A 19,173-nucleotide genomic window follows, 5' to 3' on the forward strand; every position below is an offset into this window, starting at 1 on the left:
TTTTCTGGGAGACTTCTCCCATCCTTCCTTCACCAGGCTGAGAGGCCCACGCACTGGATGCCCATACAACAATTCAAATGGGCTGAAGCCCACTCCTTTCTGTGGCACCTCTCTGTAGGAGAACAGTAAGCAAGGTAGGAGGATGTCCCACTTCCTCCGTAAACTCTCTGGCAGACTTCTTATCATGCCCTTCAGGGTCTTATTGAACCTCTCAACCAGTCCATTGGACTGGGGGTGATAAGGAGTGGTGAACCGGTAGGTCACCCCACACTCCTTCCACATAGTCCGCATGTAAGCAGACAGGAAGTTAGTCCCCCTGTCAGACACAACCTCCTTTGGGAATCCTACCCTAGTAAAGATTCCCATCAGGGCCCTAGCCACCACAGGTGCAGTAACAGTCCTCAGAGGGATGGCCTCTGGGTACCGTGTGGCATGATCCACCAGAACCAGGATGAACCTGTGACCAGCTGTTGTTGGTGGATCCAATGGCCCTACAATGTCGATGCCCACCCTTTCAAAGGGGGTGCTAACGACAGGAAGTGGTTCCAGGGGAGCCTTTAGCTTCACCCCTGTCTTCCCACTGGCCTGGCAGGATACACATGTCCTACAGTATGTGTTGGACGCCGCTTTCATCTGAGGCCAGTAAAAGTGGAGAACAAGCCGTGCAAAGGTCTTGTCCTGGCCTAAGTGTCCTGCCAGTGGTATCGCATGAGCCAATTCCAGCAGAAAGGCTCGGTATTGCTGCGGGACCACCAAGGCCCTTGATGAGCCAGGTAGAGGAACCTTAGGTTCACTGTAGAGGAGGCCATCCTCCCAGTAAATATGGTGGTGTCCCGTAGCATCACCTGCTGCCTGGGCTTCAGCCTGACGCCTCAGTCCCTCAAGGGTAGGGCACTCCCTCTGCCCCCTACAGAATTCCTCTCTGGTAGGGCCTCCCTCCACATGCCATTCAGCAGGGATGGGCAAATCCTCCAGAGAGTCTACTTCCCCCTCCACGGACTCCTGGCCTACCACTGCAGGTGGCCGATCTGTCACATGGGGCGTGGAAGCAGGAGCAGGCTGTCCCTGTCTCCGTTTCTGACCCTTTTTAGCAGCGGGTTGGGCCATTGTTCCAGGCTCCAACCCAGGCGAACTCCCTCTCCGGGCAGTCGCAGACCTTGTGCTGACACAGGCCCAGTTAGGTGTACCCAGCATCGCAGAATGCGTCCGGTATTCCACCTCTCTCCAAGTGTTGTGTTCCATGTCATTCCCCAACAGACAATCGACTGGCACGGCAGGGCTTACGGCAACTCGAAGTGAACCTGCAACCCCCTCCCACTCAAAGGGAACCTCAGCCACTGGATAGTGGCCCATTCTGCCGTCAGCCATCGCGGCGGGGTGGAGTACATTAGGAACAACCTGCTCTGGGGACACCAGCTGACTTCTCACCATAGTCATGCTGGCTCCTGTATCCCTCAGAGCCTCCCCTCTCTGGCCATTGATGGTAACCCATTGCCCATACTTTGTAGTATTTGGGGGCACCTGGATCTTTGGCACCATCTCCCGCTCTCCCAGGGACACTAAGGTGACACCCGCCCACTCACCCCCCTTATCTAAGGGCAACTCCTCCCCGAGCGCTACACTAGCTACTCCCGGTGACTTTCCTCCGGTGGGAGGGGGTGGTCTCTTTGGGCATCTGACATCTCCCTTATAATGTCCAACGCCACCGCATTCAAAACAGTGGGGAACCCTGGGCTGCTGGCTTTGGCCAGGATAAGGGTTCCGGGGCGGGTTTGCCCTAGGGGTGAAACCTGCTCCCTTCCCTTGGAAGTTATTTTGGGGACCTTTAGAGAACTCTTTCTTTTTCTCCCCCCCCCCTTCCTTCTTCTGGGGGGCGCCCTGTCCGGCTTTTTGAGATTCCCCTCCAGTCCCCTTGGAGGACACCCGAGTACTTGTCCAGATGTCCGCCTCCTCTGCAAGCTTCCGGGGATTGGTCAGCTTGCTGTCTACCAGGTGTTGGCGCAGCTCGGGAAAACATTTCTCGAGGAGGTGTTCTTTCAAAAATAGATTGTACAGCCCCTCATAATCCTTTACCTCACTGCCCTTGACCCAACCCTCTAAGGCCTTTCTGGCATAATCAAGGAAGTCCACCCAGTTCTGAGTGCCCATCTTGTGACTCCCCCTAAACTTCTGTCGGTACCTCTCTGGGGTGAGCCCGAACTTCCTCAATAACGCCAACTTCATGGTGGGGTAGTTTGTCTGTTCCTCTGGATCCAGGGCCAGCAAGGTGTCCCGACCAGCAGGAGGCATGTACTTGTACAAACTACCCCCCCAGTGCTTCTCCTGCACTCCATGAACCTTCAAAGAAACCTCATAAGCGGCCAGCCACTTAGCTACATCATCCCCCTGACTGAAACTCGCTATCAGGTCCTTTGGGATATAGGGTTTGGTCTCCCTGGCTGACTCTTTTGGTTCGCTGCCACCATTCCTAACAGGAGAGGACCCCCGTCGCAGACTTTGGAGCTCCAGTTCCTTCAGTCTAAACTCGTGGACCATCCTCCTCTCCTCTTTCTCCTGCTCCAACTTAGCCAACTCCCACTTTAGCTGTCTTTTCTCTCTCCTATCGGTGAGCTCGGCTTCTGTTAGGCTTCTCCCAGAGATGCTACTGCCCTTACTGGAATAGGACATTGGTTTGGTGAGTAAGTTTTCCCCCTTATCGCGGAATAACTCTTCTACCTCCCCCAGCATGTCCTGGTCAACCTCTTCATCCTCCTCCTTTGTCTCTTGGTGTGCCTCCACCCAGGCCCTAAGGCTAGTCTGGAGCTCCCCCTTCCTGGCACCCTGTTTGAAAAAGACCCCCATTTGTTGGCAGAACATTCTCAATTGGGGCACGGAATAGACTTCCAGGTTTTCCACTGCAAACTCCATTGTGAGTCTGACAAACCTGGATACACACCAGAAATTTCAGAGGGGTAAGGGTAACCTAAAACCAACTCCACCCACCACCAGGAATAAATTTAGAAAAAACAAAAGGACTAATTGGGAGGGCCGCAAGGAGAAAACTCCTGGTGTAGGTTAGGTGTATTACGTCAAATTACTAGTAAGTAGCTGCAACCAAGTCCGCAATCCCACCGCTAGGCACCAATATGTTGGAATTAGGTAGCCTGGCCTAGGGCAAGACTAACATCTAGAGGCACAGTGTAAAGGTTGCAGACCACCCAAAAGTAACTTCACGCAATAGCACTCAAAAAGAAAAACACTACACCAAAATTATATGAAAATACGTGCTGCTTTATGTAAAAATAATATTCTCTTTGTTGTCAATTGTTAGTAGCTCACATATAAATAGTTCAAAGCAGTTTAGATCACTTTCAGGGTCAACAATTACACTTTGTACGTTACTAGCAGATTGTCACTTTTTCAATTACTAACAGTCACTGTATTTCTGAAATCTTATCACACTTTTGCATTTGGAGAACCTGTACCTTAGAATCAATAATTACTTTAGAAGCTACTAAACAGTTTATCAATAGAGTTTCTAAGGTGCATTACACTTTCCAATTAATCAATAATGACCCTTTCAATTATAACAAATCCACATTCAGCAGGATTAACAGTTTACCTCATCAAACACTGTGCTTATTTAATCTGTTAAATTATAGCTTCCTATGACTCCTCAACGAGATAATACCAGCACTTTACTTTAGAACAGGCTCTAGTATTCCAGATTTGTAGGTACAATCCCCTCTGCCACAGTTGAACCTCAACTCACTAAGAGGACATGCACCCTTTCCCTCTCCAGCAGGCACTTTCAGAGATATTAGGTTAATTTAACATTGATAGTGCAGTTAACTAATCTCCAGAGTCAAGGAGGGTTTCCTCAGGCTTCCCACCACTTTATAAATTGCAGTAGCTGAGAGGAGCAACAACCATTAACGGATTACCAGATGATCACAGGCTCTAGCGCCACCTTCCCCCTCCAGATGACCTCCTTACTGTCAGTTACGGCTCCTTCGAGGTCCCACCGGCCTCACTTCAAACCCTCCTGCCGAGCCAGCTGCCTTTTTAATGCTGGGGCGGGGGGGGATAATGAAGCGCACTCGCCTCCTCGTCACTGGGGCAGAGAATCAGTGAAGCGCACACAGGAAGGCCCCCTTTCCGCTCGCGCTGGCTCCTTTCTGAAGCGCCTGAGCGAAGGGGGAAAACGAAGCCTCAAACTCCCTCGTCGGAGACGCGCTGATCACGGGGGGCATGCGCAATGCTTCTCGCTCCTCCGCAGTTGCTCCCGCCTTCCTCGATCCGGCTCCACCTCACGGAGCCCGGCGGCGCCACAGAGCATGCGCGAAAGATCAGCGTCTTGCCGCTGGAGGCCGCGCTGCACTTCCGATGCTGTTCTCTCCTCCCGGCTCACTCCTCACGCCGCCGAAGACTTCCCTGGCTCCGCTCCTCACCTCAGCCCTTGACACAGCTCCACAAGCGCGTCGCTCACTCGCACAGATGAAAGGACAGCACGGCCAACTGAACAACCGGTCCGGCTCCCTCAGCGTTTCCACACCGACCCAGGTGTAGAGCGACTCGTGGTTCTGCGGTCCCCGCTTCTCCAGCCCTGGTGGTCGCAGGTAGGGGTTTGGCACCAGGGGGGGCGCGATCTCAGCAGATAGGCAGCACTGGGGTACAAGCAGAACAAGGGGAGGGCACCAGGATCAGCCCTTCTCCGTAGGAGAGTCCTTCTTTTCAATCTTCTCCAGGGGTTTACAAAGTAGGGGTCAGTCTAGAACCATTTACCAGTCTCTGGACTCCCTATGCTGGGCAGAGGACTGCACACCGCAGCGCTGCAGTCTCCTTCTCCTGAAGCTGTCCCTGTATAATTTTAGACAAGGGGCTAGCTAGGCGCCCAGGGTCTCCAGTAACTTCCCACAGCGGGGCCAGGACAAGTAACCAACAGGGGAGTTGTGGGCTGGGCCAAATAGACAGCTTCCAAGTCCAGGAGGTCAATCCAAAGTCCAACCTTCTCCCACCCTTAGCCACCACCTGTCCTCCAGCTGACTTCCACAGGTAGACAAAATGGCTGCCCCGCATTCCGCCTTATATAGGCTGCCCTTCAGTGGTCCAGAATGGACCAGAAGGTTCTGGAATGCCCTATGTTGGTCTATAGCCAGGTTCTGTTGGTGACAGTTGGGGCAGTTGGTGGCCACCATTTTAGGTGGTGCCAACTTTCCTGTCAGAACAGGCCTCTGGACCTGAGGTAAAAAACTATGAGGGGGAGAGGGAACACCTATCCCCCTGGCCAACACCTATAAAAATCCAGTAGACACAAAAATTAATAAGGGTATGAGGGGCAAAAAGGGGACAAAATAAATAAAAATTAGGAGGGACTTCGCCAAAAAGTCAGACAGGTCTAACACTGACCCACCAAACTTGGCACTGAATTGGACCGTTACTTTTGCAGATGTGCACATGTGCATCAGCAAAAAGCTGCCACTCAGAGAAGTGAGCCAGTTGCTTAAATGGGCTAGGTAGGCCATAGTGACATGCTGCTGCGGGTGAAAGCAGTAGTCGAAGTGCATTAACAAAAATATGGGTACTACTATGCTGCGCGCAATGGGGGGAGAGGTGAGTGGATATGGGGGCAAGGTCATAGGCGTGGCTTAAAAAACCCAAATTACTCTGGGTGTTTTTCGGTCTTTCACAATCAGGTAACTATATATAAAATAACGCACAGCTTAAATGAAAATTAAATACAAGATATGTTACTCAGTAGAAAAATGCACTATTGTACGGTATGAAACCTCATTTAGTTAATGTACTGCACCAGAGAGCCACCGTATGGAATCCTGGTTGGGGCAGGGGAGAATAGTGACTTATATATGTTTAGGGCAACAAGGTCCCAGTCTGTGAGAGAAAACATTGTGAATATTATTTAAAACTTGCATTACACACAGGATAAGATAGGCTGCTACAAAATGTGCAAAAATGTTTAAGAGAAAAAGTCCTTCCAAAAAATTGATTTTAGTAATGCCCAGACTGTATGCAGTGCAATTTGTTTTAGAGCTGTCTTTTAAAAGCACAACCTTTAGCTTCCTTACAAAAGCTCTCAAAAAGAATAAACGTGTGTCAATGGGAAGCAGTTATTTTTTTTATAACTGGCTTATAAAACTACACACTTCATAGCTTAGCTAGTAGCTCCCTTGCCATACCTCTCAAAAAGAATAAATGTGTGTCATCAGGATGCTACAAGTGATTCCCTCAATTAAAGACAATGGCCGCTTCCACACACCCTCTGCATTTGCAGATTGACCAGTAGAGCACATTTACATTTCTTTAAGGGAAGCAGGCACCCTAACAAGAAGGCTTGTTTAGCTGTCTGTGCCTCACTCTGTTTCACAGCACAGGAGATGCCATGCCTTGCACTTCAGCTGAAGCATTTCAACTCTCAGAAATTAGCGTCCCGGGATGGTTGTCTTTTCACAAAAAGAAGGGGAACAATTTTTTTAAAGTTCAAAAAGTGTGAGCGGGCATGCCGTGCCCCTCAGAATCCTCCCAGTTCAGCCACTAGGTGGGAGCAAAATGTGACAGGTGAACAGATCTCGATAGATGAAGAGGGCTGACAGTGTGTGCGTGTAATATATATGTATGTGTGTGTGTGTGTGTATATGTTTGTGTGTGTGTATACTCAATGAAAACAACACAGATTAAGTGAAGTCATGGTTATCTTTGGGTACATTAAAAAAATAAAGAAAGGTTATGTGAGGTAACGGTAAGCTTTGGTTCTAACACCTAAATGTAGGTTTAAATAACAGCTCAGAAATTCACACAAAAACACATTTAAAAGTATTGCAATAGTTATGAGATAAATCCGAAAAAAACTCTGAAATTCACATGTTATGGTTATAACTCACAAAACATCCGTGCAAACCATAACTTGCATAACAAATTAAATGCTCAGGAATTACTTGGATTTCAGAGGATTGTTTTAAACCAAAGTATTATACTCTTTTTGGTACTTCCGCAATGCCATAAATCCTTTTTCCTCTCTCTTTGTCCCAAATAAGCTACACTTAAAAGCATGGTAGTTGCCTCCATCCATAAGCGCATGTTCACTCATTTTCATAACTACACTGGGTTCTCTAACAGGCTTGCATCATCTTCATCATCATCATGACATCCAGAGGCATTTACAAGTCAGTAACAACCAACACACCACTCTATCCGATGAAACTCCTGATACCTCAGGACGCCACTCAACGCATGAAGCCATTACATGGCCAGACTGGAAATTTCCTGGGAGGAACCTTAATTGAACCCAGCTGCCTTCTACTGTATTTGCCATCCTGAATCATTTCCTCTTCCCCCAACCATGTACAGTGCAAGGTAGCCTCCAAGCAAGGCTTACGGTAAACAAGTTCAAACACATAAATAAATACATACATTCTATTTGTTAAGTAGGGAGGCCATTTGCAATTATACAGCACAGGGTAAATATATTTTCACAATTGCTAAGAACTTACAAATGGAAACTGGTGTACAGAACCTATGTAATTGAGGGAACTAAATATTCTGCTAGTACTCCAGGACACCAAGTAACAAAAGTGTCAGAAACAGTTGATAAAATACCTTTAGGCAATAATGTGCAATAAAATACAAAGTGTCTGCTTACTTGCAAACATTAATCTTTGGAGTGCAGTGTGGATTTAAATATTGGAGGCTCAAAGTTTATGATTTGAAGGCAAATGTGGTAAAACCGGTACTTCTAAATTCGCTAAAAATTGTAGCCATAACATATGTTTTACACATTCTCCAAGACGTTTTAGTGCTGAAAGGCAAGCACAGACATAAAATCTAATCCTTAGACCAGGGTACTCCCGTCACAACAAAATCATTAAGATTGTATTTCCAGTTACCACATCCAGGGACAAAAAGCAGCTTTCAGCATTTAGCCATCTGACTGACATGCAATATCAGACAACGGGAGTTACATAATTATTCACACGCTTAGTTGTTCTCCATTGCAAAACATAAAGGTTTATTAACCTAGTACCATTCAGAGTTTATTGATTCTGATTTGAGGCCCAATTCTTGGTACTGTGGTGAAACTGGAAACAAAAAAAACTGTTTGCTCACGTATCGATTATTTTTTGTGCTTCATTCAGTTTGGTTGTGTGTACTAACGCGCAAGAAAGTGGCGAAATGCATGTATAGTGCAGCCCCTGCAGTGCACGGGTGCCCCAGCCCTCAATTTGGGGGGAGTCCCAATCCTTCAGGGGCGCACATTCAGCTATACAGTTTGGACCAAATTTAACTATGCCACTCAGATTGAGGCCTTTTGTATGTGTATGAACTGTACGGCACATAATGTGCTAATTTTATTTCAATATAAGTGCACGCAAAGTGATGTTAATTATGTCAATAGCAACAAAATGAGAACATTATCTTCTGTGGTTTGAAGCAAACTGGTCCTTTACCTGTGGGAATCGGCAGGTAGTCAACATGAATTATGTAAGTTTGGATATTTTTTCATTCTTCACAAGTTCACTGAAGTAAGAGGTTAGCACCAGGAAATCTGCCGTTTTTGCAGAAACTGTAAATAAACTGAAATATGAAAAAAAACTAGCATAATATGTTTTGTGCTCGTGCAGTAGATTTGGAAACCAGTAATAAATACAAGGAAGAAGGATAAATCATTCTTTTACTACTCTTGTAGTAACAGTTTTTCTTTCTGGTTTCAAATAACATTAATTGCTGTTTTTCTCAGGCTAAATGTTCTTGTGTTAGGATACCAGGCCTGAGGGTGTGACCCAAAGCTGCCAAATCTCATAAAACTTGTCAACGCAAGTAGGGTCACACCCTACACGTTGTTCGCGAAAAAAAGCATTGGATACGCTATAAAACCATTAGAATACAAAATAGAGTCGAAAAAAGCCGCGGGAACTCCACAGATTAAAGTGCTGACTTAAAGAAGAGTGTTAACATATAAACCCAATAGCAATAGTCATGTAATTTATTTACTCTGTTCAATTCCCACCACATGATTCTCCATGGAAGGAAACTCATCCAGATAAAGCCCAATGACAAAATTGAAGACACAAAAAACTTGAATTCTTTTGTATTAGTGCCAATGACAAATGTGCAGTCAATCCACAAAGACCCCGCTGATACTTGCAGCTTTATTGTTAAGACGAAATGCCATTTTCTTGGACTAACTGAGACCTGGTTTGCTGGTGGTTTAAAAATGATCCCTGACAACATGATTTCACCCAACTACATGACCTATAAATGTGGCAAAAACAGGTAAGGAAGACGGATCGCATTAGCAAACCTGAGCAAGACAACGTGTGCAGAACTAGGTGACACAACAATCTTCAAGTTTGAATGTGTAGCTGCCTGAAGTCTATTTAATAAAACTCCTCCTTCATCCTAGCAGACTGGCTGGATTCAACACCATCACTCTAGAGGAAAAGCTATATCATCACTTGCAATGGCACAGAGATAATTGAGAATAGATTTCAGTATATATGTGGAAATACCTGAAAACAAACCAATGGTTGCCCTTATAGAAAGTCTGAATGGTTTGGAGTTCAATTAAAGAATCTGTTCCAACCTCACAAAAACCCTTCTGCTGTACTATCTTCAAGTATTTTAGATAGATCAATAAAATATGCAACAGACACTGAAATCTGCAGACAATACAGACGCAGCAGAAAGACTCATCCTCGACCTTCCGAGAAGGACCCACATCACACTCCACCTCAAGAAACTTCACTGGCTCTGGGTCCAGAAGAGATGCCAGTTCAATATGCTGACCCACGCTTACAAGGCCTTGCACAACGAAGGACCAGCATACATTAACATACGCCTGACCCTCCACCAACCGACCAGACACTTTAGAGCTGCTTCCCTCTCCCTCGCAGACACCCCACGGATCTGCCGAACCAACAGCGGAAGACACTCCTTCTCGCACTTGGCTGCCAAGGCATGGAACAACCTCCCCCAGCACCTCACGACTGCACCATAGCTCCTGCAGTTCAGGAGAGAACTCAAGATCTGGATGTTGGAATGAGCAAACCCCGCACAGCAGCCAACGTCTACAGCGCCTCGAGACCCTTGGGATTGATTTGCCACTCTTTATAAATGTTTGATTGATTGATGGAAAGACCATTAATATGTAAAAGTCTAACTAGATTTGAATTGCACCCCAAATTAATCAGTGGTGTGAAGGAGATATATACATCTACAGGAAAGGGTAATAGTAAGCAGGGAAGTGTCAGGTGCAGTAATAATATCTTAAGGAATCAGGCAAGGCGGCCCATTACATCTAGTACTTTTGGTTCTATAAAGCTCTTCATGCAAAAGATAAAGGAGGATGGATTTATTACAAAAAAATCAACCAAAAATAGAGTTTGTTCTTGATTACAAGAATTTCTGATCTGAAGGCTATTATTACCAGCAATAATTACGAATTAAGACCTTATAGTTGGATAGAAAACGAATTTAGATAAGGCGGCGCAGATAACCTATGGACAAAATTACAGGCAAAGCCAATCTTATATTAGAAATGGAGGGCTTTATATTCAAGAAATGTTTCATCAGTTATTCTTTTATAGCTTCCAATAACTAGATCAGCAAATGATGTAATATTTTTAAAAATGAATTGGGTATATTATATTGTTATAAGCAGAAATAATTTACTTAAGATAAAGTACTAAGGCACCTTTTTTAAAACTTTTACATTGGCATTTATTTTTCATTTACAATCCATATCTTGTATGATAACATGCAAACTATATCTTCTGTATCATCACAGTATGACTTACGTTACATTTCGTTTTCCATCTGTGATCTTATGTTATCTGTTTTCAATAATACCAATTTGCACTCGTTCTCTTGGGCACTTATTCGGTTTATTAGTTGAAATTATTTCAATTAGAAGGTGCTATTTTATGACATAGTAAAGTAAAGTATATTATTCTTCAGAGGGGTCAGATATACATTCACTGTTGAAGGTATACATTGGAATAATGCATTTTTATATAATCATGTTGCTTAAGTTAACGTAAATTTCAAGACCTTTTTGAACTATATAAAAAAAGGAGAAAAGTGGGGAGCAGTAGGTAAGATCAAGTAAAATCCCTGTTTTTTTGGGGGGGGGGTTGGGGGGAGTTGAGCAACTCTATACATCTATTCTGTAAGGCGGTGTATGTCCAGGGTGGTGTGAGGTGTCGGCAGGGGCTACTCAGCTGGGGAGTCTCTTTTTGTTGTGTGCTTTACAGTCTCAGCCCTGTGTGGTCTGTCTTCCCTTTAATCGTTTTGCATGTCACCTATAGGTCCTATTGGCAGCTCAAGATCGTCTTCATCCATTGAATTCGTATCTATATCTGGTTCATTTCTGTTACCCTGTTCTGGGTGCTCCCACATTGTCAGTATTTCTGACCACGAATCTGCTAGCGGGCGAAGTCTTACCCCTCTAGCTTCTTCCCTTATCAATGCCCTTGCCTCAGCTCTCGCCTATTGTGTTACATCCGTCTTCCATGTTTTTACCCTAGGGCCCTCTGCTGTTTTCCAGTCTATCACTATTCGCCGTTTGACCAATCCCAGCGCCAGGTCTAGAAATCTAGTGTCTACTTTCTTGGAAGCCGACCTCGGGTATAGCCCCAGGATACATGCACCGAGGGTGTGGGGGAGGCTTTGCCCAAGTGTAAGGTCCAAGGCGGCCAGTATCTCTTGCCAGTAAGGTTGTAGCATGCACATTCCCACACCATATGTGCGAAGTCCGCATCAATGTGTCTGCACCTGGGACATAGGTGAGGTTGGCCCCGTATGTGACTTGCAGCCTGTGTGGTGTCACGTAGGTCATGTGTACATAGTTGAATTGGTTATATTTTAATCTGGGGTTTCTGGAAATCTTTTGGGGGGATGCAAATACTTTTTGCCATTCTGAGTCTAATAATTCTCACTTAAGGGCTCATTCCCATCTGTTCCGTAGCACAGTTAATGGACTTCTGGTCATGTTTGCTAGGAACCCAAAAAACAAAGTCACTAGATGTGTTGTGGCTCCCATGGACATCACCAGCTGCTGGTTCCGTCCCCTCCCCTCCCCATAGACCCTGAAATGCTCTGGATATCGCTTCGTACATGAGAAACTGGCATGGGGGTAGCTGGTAGCATTCCATTAGGTTCTTCATCTGGAGTAGTACACCTTGTTGGTAACAGTCGCCAACTGTTTTAAGTCCAGCGTCTGTCCAGGCAGATAAGTGCTTCTGTATAAAGTAGGTGAGGGGATCGCCGTGAGCCAGTCTTGCTATCGCTAATGTCGGTACGTACAAAGTCGTTCCTCCAGTTTTCAGCACACATATGCACCAGTGTTTTAGTGCCGTTGTCAACAATATCCTAGGCTTTGGGATCACTATTAAGGGATTAAGAAGTTTAGCCGTCAAAAGGTCTATTTGTGCCACCTGTCCTATCTGTCATATTTTGTCTTGGTTGACCCCGTCTAACCACAGGGTAATCCACTGGAGTTGTGATGCTAAAAAGTATAGTTCGAAATTTGGAATCCCGAGACCCCCCTCTTCAATTGGGCGTCTAAGTGTTGCCAGTGACACCTTAAGGTGATTCCCATCCCAAATCAGGTCTCGCAGCAAAATATCTAGTTGCTTACCCCAGGAAGCCGTTATGTATTATTTGTAAAAAAATATAGAAGCCTCGGTAACATCACCATCTTGGAGATCTCTATCCGAGCCATATTGGGTAGTTTCAATGACCACCAAAGTGGCACGCATGATTTCAGAGAACGCAATGCTCCCCCCAGGTTACTGTCTCGCAGTTCTTCAGTCGAATGGAATATCTGTATTCCTAAGTATTTAAAGGATAGGGGGGACCAGATCAGGTTTGATGACAATTCCGGAGGTTTCTCCAGTGCATGGGAAAGGGGAAATACATGCTTTATTAACTCGTAGGCCAAATGATACTAATTCAAAGCGTCGTATCTGTTCCATGGCTTTTGGGACGTTTACCTCTCCGTCTCTGAAGTACAGGAGAATATCGTTGGCATAAAGCGAAATAGTATGCTTTCGTCCCTCAACCACCAGCCCCCAGCCGCGTCCTATCTGTCTGAGTAGTTCTGCAAGGGGTTCAATTGATAAGGCGAACAAGAGTAGGGACAGTGGACACCCCTCCCTTGTGCCCCGGTGGACCTGATACTGCGGCGATATTGTGGTACCGGTCCTGACTCTTGATGTCGGAGCCATGTATAATAAGCTGACCCATTTGAAGTAGTAATGCACCTTAATTATTTCCTAGCTCACCCTATTATCATTTCAGATTCTTATTGTTACAGCTTTTAATCTGTAATAAACTCCCTGTTTGGGGGTTGTATAACAACCAAAATCGATTGGCAATCTTGTAGCTCTTGACTCAACATGAATATTAACACTGAATACATCAGCAAGGCAGCACACTTCCTCTTACATCAGGAAGGAGTAAAAGGCCAAGAAAGAATCCCAAAAGCAGAATTCAAGAAGAAGATCCAATTATTAGAAGCAAAAATCTGGGACAAAAATAGTACCAACAGGCAAAGAACAAGAGTTCAAGTTCAAGTTCAGTAATTTGTATAGCGCACTACTCACCCAGAGGGTCTCAAGGCGCTTGTGGGAGGGGGTGCATTATTTATCGAATAGCCAGGTTTTAAGTTCCTTTCTGAAGGAAATGTGGTTCTGTGTGAGGCGGAGGTGAGTGGGGAGAGAATTCCAGTTCTTGGCCGCCAGGTAGGAGAAGGATCTCCCTCCCATGGTGGATCTGTGGATGCGCGGAACTGCGGCGAGAGCTTGATTGGAGGATCTTAGTTGGCGGGTGGGTGTGTAGAAGGACAGTCGTGTGTTGAGGCATTCGGGTCCTAGTTTGTAGAGGGCCTTGTGTGCGTGGGTGAGGAGACGGAACGTTATTCTCTTGTTGACGGGAAGCCAGTGGAGGTCTTTCAGGTGGCCGGTAATGTGAGCTTGGCGAGGGATGTCCAATATGAGTCTGGCTGATGCATTTTGGATGCGTTGGGAGTTTTTTCTGCAATTTGGCTGTGGTTCCGGCGTAGAGGGTGTTTCCATAGTCCAGTCGGCTAGTGACGAGTGCGTGGGTGACAGTCTTTCTTGTTTCGCTAGGGATCCAACGGAAGATTTTTTTGAGCATGCGAAGTACGTTAAAGCAAGAGGATGAGACGGCGTTGACTTGTCTGGTCATCGAGAGGGAGGAGTCTAGGATGAAGCCTAGGTTACGTGCGTGGTCTGTGGGTATGGGTGCTGTGCCCAGGGCCGGTGGCCACCATGAGTCGTCCCAGGCAGAGGGGGATAACCCTAGGATGAGGACTTCCGTTTTGTCTGAGTTAAGTTTTAGGCGGCTGTTTTTCATCCATTCGGCTACTTCTTTCATGCCTTCATGAAGATTGGTTTTGGCGGTGTTGGGGTCTTTGGTGAGGGAAAGGATCAGCTGTGTGTCGTCAGCGTAGGAGATGATGTTGAGGTTGTGTTGTCGCGCGATGGAAGCGAGGGGACTCATGTAAACGTTGAAGAGGGTGGGACTGAGTGATGATCCTTGTGGTACTCCGCAGATGACCTCGGTGGCCTCTGATTTGAAAGGGGGGAGTCGGACTCTCTGGGTTCTCCCTGCGAGGAACGAGATGATCCAGTCCAAGGCTTTTCCTTGTATTCCAACGTTGCTGAGGCGTTGTATGAGGGTGCTATGACAGACTGTGTCAAAGGCGGCGGAGAAGTCGAGTAGGATGAGGGCAACTGTTTCTCCGTTGTCCAGTAGCGCTCGGATGTCGTCTGTTGCTGCAATGAGGGCGGTTTCGGTGCTGTGTTTGGCTCGGAACCCAGACTGTGAGGGGTCGAGAGAGTTGTTGGATTCAAGGAAGTCGGCAAGTTGGCTATTGACGGCTTTCTCAATGACTTTGGCGGGGAATGGGAGGAGGGAAATGGGGCGGTAGTTCTTAAGGTCAGAGGGGTCTGCTGTGGGTTTCTTCAGGAGAGCGCTGAGTTCGGCGTGTTTCCAGCTTTCTGGGAAGGTGGCGGAGTTTAAGGAGCAGTTGATGACATCACGGAGATGGGGTGCGATGATGGAGTCTGCTTTGTTGAAGATGTGGTGGGGACAGGGGTCGGTTGGCGAACCTGAATGGATGGAGTTCATTAGGCGGATGGTGTCTTCAGTGGTGATTGGGTTCCAGGCGCTCAGGTTGCTAGAGAGCGGTTTAGGTTCGGAGGTGGGTGTAGTGGACTGTTCTTCAGACATGTTCTTAAAGCTGTTATGTATGTCGGCGATTTTGTTGTAGAAGAAAGAGGATAACGAATCGCAGAGGTCTTGGGAGGGAGTAATGTCGTTTGGGGCTGCGGTGGGGTTGGTAAATTCTTTTACGATGTTGAAAAGTTCCTTGCTATTATGGGCGTTGTTGTCGAGTCGATTCTTGAATGCTGCTTTCTTGGTGGATCGGATCAATTGGTGGTGTTTGCGGGTGGATGCTTTGAAGGTGGTTAGGTTGTCAGTGGTTTGGTTTTTTCTCCATGTTTTCTCGAGAGTACGGCAAAGTTTCTTGGATTTCTTAAGTTCATCGTTGAACCAGGGGGCCTTTTTGCTACCCTGTTTGGTTTGTTGGTTTTTCAAAGGTGCTAATTCGTCAGCGCTGTGAGTGATCCATTGTTTGAGTTTGGTAGCAGCTTCGTTTGGGTCTGATGAGAGGGTGGGAGGGTTTTGGTTGAGCGATGTGAGGAGTTGGTCGGTGGTGATTTTGTTCCAGTTTCTTCGGGGAATAGGTTGTGGGGGGTTGTGTGTCGTGGTGGTTTTGAAGCTGAAGTGAACACAACTGTGGTCCGTCCAATGGAGAGCTGTGGTGTGATCGAAGGAGATGTGTTTGCAGGAGGTGAAGATAGGGTCGAGCGTATGTCCAGCTACATGGGTGAGGGTGTCAACGAGTTGTTTGAGTCCAAGATTGGCCAGGTTGTCCAGAAGGGTGGTGGTGTTGCTGTCGTTTTTCTTTTCTAAGTGGAAGTTGAAGTCTCCCAGTAGAATGTAGTTCTCGGAGGGGAGGGCATGTGGGCTGATGAAGTCAGTGAAGTCTTCGCTGAATTGTTTACGGGTTCCTGGTGGTCTGTAGATGAGGGTGCCTCTAAGTGTGGTCCTGGGGTCGGTGTGGATCTGGAAGTGAAGGTGTTCGGCGGTAGCAAGGTTATTGTCGGAGCTGGTCGTGATTCTGATGGTGTTCTTATGGACGATGGCGATGCCTCCTCCTGTTTGGTTGGTGCGGTCTTTTCGGATGATCTTGTAAGCGTCCAGGATGGCTATGGCGATGTCGGGTGCTGAAGAGGCGTTCATCCAGGTTTCTGTGAGGAAGGCGATGTCCGGAGACGCAGTGTCGAGTAGGTCCCAGAGTTCAGTGGCGTGTTTGTGGACCGAGCGGGTGTTCAGCAGGAAGCACTTCAGGTGGTTGGGGTCGGAGCTGTGTTTGGAGGAGGAGGATTTGGTGTGGGTCTTGATGCAGGTGTACTTGCATGAGTGCCAGGCGAAGGGACCGTGGGTACGTCCTGGGGCTGCTTCGTAGCATTGTGGTGAGCGTCTGGGGTTAAGGAATAAGGAGGGTGGCGGCGTCATACGTTATGTTGGAGGAGTGCTGTTTGCAGGGGCCAGGGGGTCTGGCGCTGGGCGCGGTCCAGGCATAGACGGGCTTACCTTTGGCGCACCTTCGGCGCGCATAGGGCGCGATTGCTGCGCGTGAACGCTGCGAGCAAAGACATCTCTCATATGTGGATAGTGGAAGGGGAGGGGCGTGGGAGGGGCAGCTGGGGGTCGGGGTGGGGAGGACGGGCTCGGAAGGCAAACAAACAAACAAACAAAATGGAAGCGAAGCAAAGCCGAGTGAGGCTGGGGCACAGAGTGAGGTAACGCACCGGCAACAATCAGGCACAGAGAATATTAGGTAACAGGCAATGCGAGCGCCACGGGACCAGCAGAGCAAAAGAGCAAATACACAATTTCCCCACACAGCGCAAATAAGTCAAGGCAGCATAAGAGGCACTAAAGCGCTTTGAAATTAGGCGGCGCTAATGGGCAAATAGAGCGCTATGAGCGCTATGAGATCCTAGCAGGCACCGAGTTTAAAGGGCACAGAGCAATGTAAAACGGAGTCAGTTACGATACCACAGGGAGGCCAGGGAGCGTGGGAGCGACCGCTTCTGATGGAGTCAGGACGGTCACAGCTCTACTGTGGACGGAGTCAGCCGTATGGGTCAGTGGGTGGGAGGGGCAGCTGGGAGGCGGGGTCGGGGTGGGGAGGACGGGCTCGGAAGGCAAACAAACAAACAAACAAAATGGAAGCGAAGCAAAGCCGAGTGAGGCTGGGGCACAGAGTGAGGTAACGCACCGGCAACAATCAGGCACAGAGAATATTAGGTAACAGGCAATGCGAGCGCCACGGGACCAGCAGAGCAAAAGAGCAAATACACAATTTTCCCACACAGCGCAAATAAGTCAAGGCAGCATAAGAGGCACTAAAGCGCTTTGAAATCAGGCGGCGCTAATGGGCAAGCTTCGGAATATCGTCAGCAGCAGAGATATTCCAGGAAACGATCAGGCAGATCACCAGACCGATCAAAAACAGTCTGAACTATAGTGATGATATCCTGGTGTTTGGAAAATGTGACGAGGAACACGATAAGGCTCTGAGAGAAGTGTGTTCACAGCTAGTAGAGGTGGGCCTAACAGTAAATGAGAAGAAATGCGAACTGGGCAGAGAAGAACTAGTATTCTTCGGACACATCTTTTCGAAGAGAGGGATGAGACCAGATCGTGGCAAAATAGACACCCTTGAAAAAACAAAAGAACCAAAAGATGTCGCTGACGTGCGCTCATTCCTCGGCCTTGCCAGCTACTGCGCGAGATATATAAAGGACTTCGCGACAGTGAGCACGCCATTGAGAGAATTGACGAAGCAGGGCCAAACATTCGAATGGACCACAGAGTGCCAAAGGGCGTTCGAAGAAATAAGGGCATCAGTAACGGCAGTGGACCACCTAGCCTATTTTGACCCGAGCCTATGCACCGAATTGACAGTAGATGCCAGCCCGGTAGGCCTTGGCGCGATACTAGCACAACATAAGCCCGGAAAAGACTCACCTCGACAGATAGTGGCCTACGGAAGCAAGAGCTTGTCGGACATTGAGAGGGCCTACTCTCAACCAGAAAAGGAGAGTTTGGTGGTAGTATGGGCATGTGAGCACTATCACATGTTCATATACGGAAAACCATTCACGATAGTAACAGATCATCAAGCCCTAGTAACCATCTACGGAAACCCAAACGCCAAGATACCCCCAAGAATTGAACGGTGGGGGATCAGGCTGATGGACTACAACTTCACGATTGTCCACAAACCAGGGAAAGATCAAAATCCAGCGGACTACATGTCACGGCACCCGCTTCCCTATCAAAAAGGTGGCACCACAATGGCAGAAGAATATCTAAACTTCATCGTGAGACAGAACACTCCGGCATCAATAACAAATGAAGAACTAGAGCGAGAAACAAAAGGAGACCCGACAATGAAGGCCATCGGAATGGTGGTACGGCAGCAGAGATGGAGACACATCAACAGCAACACCATCACAGAAGAAGGAGTCAATAAAGAGGAACTACTGGCATTCAAAAAGATAAGCGAAGAGCTGTCTGAAACAGAAAAGGGAATTCTGATGAGGGGCTCACGAATTGTAATACCACGTCGGCTAAGAAAGAGAACATTGAGCTAGCACACACGAGTCGCATCGAGGCATTGTAGCGACAAAGAAGATGTTGAGAGAAAAAGTGTGGTTCCCGGGACTGGACAACATAGTGGAGGAAGAGATATCGCACTGTCACACCTGTCAAATAACAGGACCTCCTGCCAAACCAACACCATTGAAAATGTCGGAACTGCCACCTTCAGTATGGACAGAGCTGGCAGCATACTTTTATGGGCCGCTGGAGAGTGGAAAATACCTGCTAGTGGTCATCGATGAATTTTCAAGGTTTCCAATAGTGAGAGAAGTATCGTCGACATCGGCAAGTGCTACACTACCAGTGCTAGACGACATATTTGCTGCCTGGGGCTCACCACAGACACTGAAAACGGATAATGGTCCTCCATTTTCTGGAGAGGAATTCCGTAGATTCCTGGAGTATCTGGGGATC

At 47.2% G+C, this 19,173-nt stretch overlaps 1 protein-coding gene across 3 annotated transcripts in view; it reads right to left on the reverse strand.

Annotated features, from left to right (window-relative positions):
• The window catches only part of JAZF1 (JAZF zinc finger 1), a 689,301-nt gene that overhangs the window by 164,653 nt on the left and 505,475 nt on the right, over positions 1–19,173 (reverse strand). The gene's annotated exons all lie outside the window — the stretch shown is intronic.

The sequence above is a fragment of the Lissotriton helveticus genome, chromosome 10, assembly GCF_964261635.1.
Source record: "Lissotriton helveticus chromosome 10, aLisHel1.1, whole genome shotgun sequence".
NCBI lineage: Eukaryota > Metazoa > Chordata > Amphibia > Caudata > Salamandridae > Lissotriton > Lissotriton helveticus.